We start from the raw sequence: 7,635 nt of genomic DNA, 5'->3' as shown, positions 1-7,635 counted from the left end.
AATCCCGCTCGGCTCCTTTTAACCCTTGGCAAGCCGGGGGCACCAAGCTCACCCCTCTTCTTCCTCTCTCCGAAGCAGATCTGTGCATTGCGCACACCCGGAGGAGAGGCTTCATTTGGGGGGGGGGACACCCTCCTGGCTGGGCTCTGAGCTGCTCCCTCCCTTGGCCAGAAACAGAAGGAGCAGCTGGCAGTGGGGGAAAGCTGCGCAAGGAGCAGGGAACCCCTTCCTAGAATCCTAGAAGAAGAGAGGTGGAGGGAAAGGAGCAGGGAAGCCCTCTCTGCAATTTGGAACACCACTTTGCAAACTGTCACCATCGACCTGCTCAGCTTCCGCAAGGAGGGCACCTTCAGCATCATCCTCATCCTCATTTTTAATTTGTATACTGTCTTTCTATCTTACAATTCTCAAGGTGGTTTACAACCTGAAGAAACAAAAAATGTACATCTTATAACAATCTAATGCAAGGTAAAAAGGTGATAATAAAACAAAACTTTAAAACAAGCAACCTACATCAAAAAAGGAACATTCAACGATCATTAAAAGGTAAAGGGACCCCTGACCATTAGGTCCAGTCGTGGCCAATTCTGGGGTTGCGGCGCTCATCTCGCTTTATTGGCCGACGGAGCCGGCGTACAGCCTCCGGGTCATGTGGCCAGCATGACTAAGCCGCTTCTGGCGAACCAGAGCAGCGCACGGAAATGCGGTTTACCTTCCCGCCAGAGCGGTACCTATTGATCTACTTGCACTTCATGGTTTCGAACTGCTAGGTTGGCAGGAGCAGGGACCAAGCAACAGGAGATCACCCCGTTGCGGGGATTCAAACCGCCGTCCCTCTGATCGGCAAGTCCTAGGCTCTGTGGTTTAACCCACAGCGCCACCCACATCCCTTCAACGGTCATTAGAATAGTATAAAATAATAATATCAACATGTAAAAGTTAAACAGAAATCCACTCAACAGTTACACTAATTTCTAAACTATAATCAATAAAACAACGGCAAGCCACAGTACATAAAATAATACAATACAAATTGAGAAGCAGAAATTAGAGGGTGGAGCAAGGCAGGTAGAAGGAGGCCTTGCCTGATGAAGGCTCCCCCCTCACCTCTGGGACCTGGCTGGTGTCTCCTTGGAGCGACCTCCTCTCCAGGTGCCCATTGGACTCATACCGATCCCGGACCACGCTGGCCCACAACTGGACAGAAGTGCAAGGATACCTCTAGATGCGGGCTCGCCCCACAGACACCTGATCCTAATGTTCTACAACAAATAGGCAGATCCAGAACTAAATGGTCCCCTTATGTTAATAACAATTTTAGCATTTGGACACAATCAATGGAAGGTCAACTCCTCTGGGCTGTTCTGACCTCCAACGACACTGAAGAGACCTCCCCAATTGACCATTATAACACTTTAATCCGAAAACTCCAACCGTTATTGTCAAGACTCAGGAGACCTAACCACAATGAGTCCCCTACCAACAAAAAATGGTTTGACCGCGAATGCATCCAGGCAAAACTTATACTAAGGGAATGCTTTAAGGTCTTCCAGCAAAATCCTAACCCTATCACTAAATTAGAGTTACAACTTAAAAAAAAGAACTACAAAGAGTTACTAAAAACCAAAAAAAGAACCACAGACTCTCTCATCTGGCAGGCCCTCATAAAAGCGTCAATAGAAAAAGACAATACCAACTTCTGGAAAATTATATCCAGTCAAACCAAAGCTCCTAACGAGGGCAAAATAATCCCTGCAAATGTATGGGAAGAGCACTATAAAGTGCTGTTTAGGGAACATCGTCCTTCTGCGCTGCTTAACATTCCCTTAGATAATGATACACCATGGCCCCCAACATCTGAAACTGAAATCACTTCGTTAATTCTACAAATGAAATCTGGCAAAGGCCCAGGAAGTGATTTCATTGTCGTTGAACTTCTGAAAGCGCAAATAAACTGGTGGGCCCCGGTTCTTGCAAATCTATTTTCATATATAGATAAGACAACTGAAATCCCTAAAGATTGGGGACTGGCTATAATTGTTCCTATATTTAAAAAGGGCAACCCCTCTGACCCATCTAATTATAGACCAATCAGTCTTCTGAATGTGATCTGCAAACTTTATACAAAACATCTATGCCTAAAATTATGTGAATGGTTAGATCATAATGACTTGCTAGAAATTGAACAAGCAGGGTTTACATCTGGACGTTCCACCATAGATCACTGCTTAGTGTTAGATTATTTTGTCTATAAGTATGTGAAACATTGGAAAAAATCATTGTATGCGGCCTTTGTGGACCTAAAGGCAGCATTTGATTCTGTATCCAGGGGTAGGCTCTGGGCCAAATTGGCCAATATGGGTATTAACAGAAGGTTATTACTTCTGATGATTAAGCTTCATGAGAACAATACTCTCCAGATAAGACTCACACAGGACGGCAGACTCTCTAAAGAAATCCCAGTTCAAAGAGGAGTTAGACAAGGATGCCTATTAGCCCCATTTTTATTTAACATCTATGTTAACTCCCTGGTCACATGTTGCCGTGAAATTGAAACCCACCCCCCCGTGTTCTCTAACGGCAGAAAAGTACCAGTTTTAATGTATGCGGATGACGCTGTTCTTCTCTCTCAAACCAAAGTGGGTCTGAAACGTGCCTTAGGAAAGTTTAGTGACCAATGTAACACTGAACTGTTAACAATTAACTTTGCCAAAACCAAAATTGTACATTTTAACCGCTCCTACAGGAAAGATAATTGGAGCGTAAAGGGAAACGCCATTGAACAGACTAAGACCTTCCAATACTTAGGCATTACTTTCTCTTATAATGCCAAATTGTCAGCACACCTGACCACATCAGCTATATCAGCAGGAAGAAGTGCAAATGCCATCCTTAGATTATTCAGAAGGAAAGGAGCTGGCTTCCTCCCGATGGCCCTAAAAGTCTTTCAGGCAAAATCTTTAGCCCAACTCCTGTATGGCTCTCAAATTAGCCCCTCTGCCAACCTTAAGACCCTTGAAACAGTACAATCAAAATTCTTAAGATCATTATTTGCTACCCCAAAGTGTAAACCTAATGCAGTCTTAAGGCAAGAGGCAGGACTGCCCAGAGTGGAATTAAAAGTCTGGGAGCAAGCAATATCCCTCTGGCTGAAAATCCATTACAATCCTAAGGGACTGTTACCTTGCTTCCTGGCCGCAGTTCCCTATCCTCCTTGGCTTATGCAAATAACTAATAAGATTAAACAAATTGGCCTAAACCCTGAAAACCTTCTTTTGGGAACTCTGAATAAGGCAAAAGCAATTATCACTCAGAGACTTTACGATGTCGAATTACAACAAGAAGACGCCCTACTCCCGGAGACGTATAGATGTTTAAAAGCTTGGCCTAATTTTGCAACTGCCCCTTACTTAACTAACATCACTAACGAAGCTTATAGATGGGCTTTCTCTAGAGCCCGCTTTGAGACAATGCCCTCAGCAGTGCTGTACGGCAAATTCACGCGGGTACCAATGCATGCGCGCCTCTGCCCCTGTATGTCTAATAAGGTAGAATCTGTCACACACATCCTTCTATTTTGCGAATTTTATAGTGAAGAGCGAGTTCAACTTATTTTGCCGCTTTTATCAAAATTCATACCCCTACAACATTATTTGGAATCCTCCCCCGAAATTCTACGAAAATACCTTCTGGAAGATTCCTCAAGCTCAATATCATATGAGGTGGCCAAATTTTGCACTTTAGTAATCAGGAAGCGTAAATCTCTTCTGTTGAATGGCACACTGCGAAGTTCCCTTGTGTAATCCTTTTTTTTCTGATGTTGTTGTTGATTTCTTTTTGTTTGATCTTGTGGTGTTTAGTGTCACTGGCTTTTGCCGTAATAAAACTTGGAAAACTTGATACCTTGAGGTGGTGCGCATGCTGCTTCTCAGCCCAAGTGCTCAGCACAGCTTACGGCAGGGTTTTCCAAACTCCCACCACCAGAAGCCACTTGAAAATTTCTGGCCACTTAATGATTTCATTCAGTTTATTGTAGCTTTTGTGGCAGAATCCCAGAATTGTAGAGTGGGAAGGGACTCTGAAGATCATTTAGTCCAACCCCCTGCAATGCAGGAATATGCAGCTGTCCCACAAACCACGACCTCAATGTTATCAGCCCCAGGCCCTAGCCAATGTTCTCTTGCTAGAGGCTGCATGATATTTAATTGTATTTTTTTTATTGCTCCTTTTATATCTTACACATTGTAGTTTTTCATATTCCACAAAATTCAAAGTGCAATGCAATATAATATGCTGGATAAGAGAAGGAACTAAAATACAACTAAAAATCAATATGAATATTTACTGGGGTAGATGTAGCGTCCCCCGTCTTCAGTGACAAAAAAAGCAGGAACGATTTGTCTTCTTACTCCTCACTGAGATCTGCCAGAATGAAATATGCGAACGCCACTTGCCAATATCTCAAGGGCTGTCTCATGGAAGATGGAGCAAGCTTGTTTTCTGCTGCTCCGGAGGGTAGGACACGAACCCATGGCCTCAAGTTACGAGAAAGGAGATTGTGACTAAATATCAGGAAGAAGTTACAGGTAGGTAGCCGTGTTGGTCTGCCGTAGTCAAAACAAAATTTAAAAAATCCTTCCAGTAGCACCTTAGAGAGCAACTAAGTTTGTTATTGGTATGAGCTTTCATGTGCATGCACTTCTTCAGATACACACGAAAGCTCATACCAATAACAAACTTAGTTGGTCTCTAAGGTGCTACTGGAAGGCATTTTTTTATCAGGAAGAACTTTCTGGTGGTAAGATGGTGGTGGATTTTGCTTCCTTGGAGGTTCCCCTGAGGAGACGGGCGAGGTTTCATAGCCAGATATCAGATGCTCACCAAAGGTTTTCCAGCTCCACAATAGTCCTACCCCACAAGGTTGGCGCAACCCCTAGAACCTTCTGCCTGGGAAGAGATGGAAGAGATTAATGCTCTGCACTAGAGCTTTTGTTCTATAGCTATTCTTAATGCCAAAGAGGATCCCCCCCCCACTCCTCTTCCAACCCTCTCCCTCTAGGATGGGGTTGCCTACTTCTTGCAGAGCCTTTCCCCTGCTTGCTCCTCCTCCTGTTCCTGACCAAGGAAGGGAGCAGCTCAGAGGCCAGCCAGGAGGGTCCCTCAAAATAAAGCATCTCTGGCTGTGCGCGATGCACTGGGCTCCTCCGGAACTCCCGCTTTCCAGCGGAAGAGATGGGTGGCCTAGGTCGTCTTCTTCTTCTTCTTCTTCTTCTTCTTCTTCTTCTTCTTCTCCTTCTCCTTCTCCTCCTTCTTCTCCTCCTTCTCCTTCTGCATTGGGGAGAAGGGGGAGTCCCAGGGCAGTAGGGGTATGTGCATGCAGGGCCTGTTCACACACCTTCCAAGTGCCCCTATGTTCCAGGGTTGTCCCTGATTTAGAGAAGCTGTCCTGGTTTCTGATTTTATCCCGGAATGCCCCCTTTCCCCTTAAAGGTAAAGGGACCCCTGACCATTAGGTCCAGTCGTGGCCACCTCTGGGGTTTTGGCGCTCATCTCGCTTTATTGGTCAAGGAGCCAGCATACAGCTTCCGGGTCATGTGGCCAGCATGACTAAGCCACTTCTGGCGAACCAGAGCAGCGCACAGAAACGCTGTTTACCTTCCCGCCAGAGCAGTACCTATTGATCTACTTGCACTTTGACGTGCTTTAGAACTGATAGGCTGGCAGGAGCCATTTTCCTTTAGGACGTCCCTATTTTCATTGTAAATGTGTCGGAGGGAGATGGAGCTATCCAACCCCCAAACCGCCTGAAGGCAATCCTGCATAGGGAAGCATTTTTGCTTAACGTTTTATAATGTTTTCATATATGTTGGAAGCTGCCTAGAGTGGCTAGGTCACAGGATCCCTATTTGAATCAGTGAGATGTTGGAGTGTATGTGTTTTGCCCATGCATGGGGGGACCCTGAAGTCAGGGAGCAGAGGGTCTTGCCCCCTTCCTCTCTGCAAAGCCAGGAAAGGTTCAAGGCAAGTTTCCTTTCATCCACTTTGGGGAGGGGACCTCTGGGTCAGGACAGCAGTGTAGCCTGAGTTATTGGCGCCCACTCCGACAGAGCCAAGTGGGGCAGCCTGCCCACCGGCACAGCCATCACCCCACAAGTGAGCCATAACAGAACGAGCTCCATTGGCCCCATGCCCTCAAGGCCCCGTTCCTCCTCCCTGGGGGTGCCCTGAGGACTGGCTGCATGTAGACAGACATAAAAATACACAAACAGTGAAAACGGAAACCTGACTCACGCAATAAATAAACAAGGAAGATGGAGGGCCAAGAAAAGAAAAGGCTTCTTCTGCAGTGCAGAGTTAGACCTGGTTAGGGCGAGGAAACAAGCTGGGAGACGGCTGGAGGGGAGGAAAATTATGGTCGAACGAAACCAAGACTGGTGAGGGTTCATCATGGAGCCTTCCTGGTGGCCAGGAGGGAAGCAAGGAAGCAGACTTTGCTGTCTCAATAATGCTCCACTTTAACTGCCATTAACCTTTTAGAATGTTACAGATAGGTAGCCGTGTTGATCTGCCATAGTCAGAACTAAAAAATTTTTTTCTTTCCAGTAGCACCTTCAAGACCAACTAAGTTGGTTCTTGGTATGAGCTTTCGTGTGCATGCACACTTCTACAGATCAGTATCTGAAGAAGTGTGCATGCACACGAAAGCTCATACCAAGAACTAACTTAGTTGGTCTTTAAGGTGCTACTGGAAAGAAAAAAAAATTTTTGTTTTGACTTTTAGTATGTATTAGGCACGGTTTCTGAGTGTTCTGCATTTGTGAATCTCCCCCCTCTTACGCTGCATTGCATCTCTCCTTACCTGACCCTGAAAGTGGGACAAATGGCAGGATGTTTTAGCAGCAGAGTGTAAATCAGCTCTCCGCGAAGCTGAGACCCAGGAAGAGGATTTGGGGATGCTCTTCCTCTCTGAAGGCGAGGTTGCCAGGGCAACGCTGGACACCTGAGACCTGAAATGGTCTAATGGCCTGGGCACATGGGGCCACTCCAAGGTGATGGGGGCTCTTTCCTGGGGTAGGAGGGAGAGCAGCTCTTGAGGACCCCAGGGTTAGAAACCCCCCCCCCCCTCAGCCTGGTGTGAAAATTGTACTCGGTCAACCACAGTACTAAATTCCTTCCTTGACCAAAAGCACCAAAAGGCAGGAGCAAACAGGCAGATTCATCTCACAGAAATCCCTCAGCTGCCATCACATTTGGCGGGGTCACTTCCCTTCTAGGAGGGCTAGACACGGCCCGGAATCAACCCCCCACTGCTCCCAGTTTGGATGGCATGGCCTCTTCCTGCTTCTGGGCCAGCTGAGTCTGGCTCATCCACCTGGGCTCTCAGGAAGCCTCCAAGAGAACGGAAGGAAGGAATCCCTTTTGTCTTCTGCCCAGTTCTGGCTGTCCTGAGTAGAGGGACCTCTACTTATTACAGTGCTTACGACCTATTTTGACGGGCATTAATGATCCTGGCCCAACTGAACTGGCTGCCAATTAGCTTCCACACACAATTCAAAGTGCCAGTTTTGACCTATAATGCCATTACCATTATTTTTATTATTTCTAACGATTCATGAAACCACAGTAAAACTAACA

The sequence above is a fragment of the Podarcis raffonei genome, chromosome 12, assembly GCF_027172205.1.
Source record: "Podarcis raffonei isolate rPodRaf1 chromosome 12, rPodRaf1.pri, whole genome shotgun sequence".
Lineage (NCBI taxonomy): Eukaryota > Metazoa > Chordata > Lepidosauria > Squamata > Lacertidae > Podarcis > Podarcis raffonei.
This window is presented reverse-complemented; position numbering follows the sequence as displayed.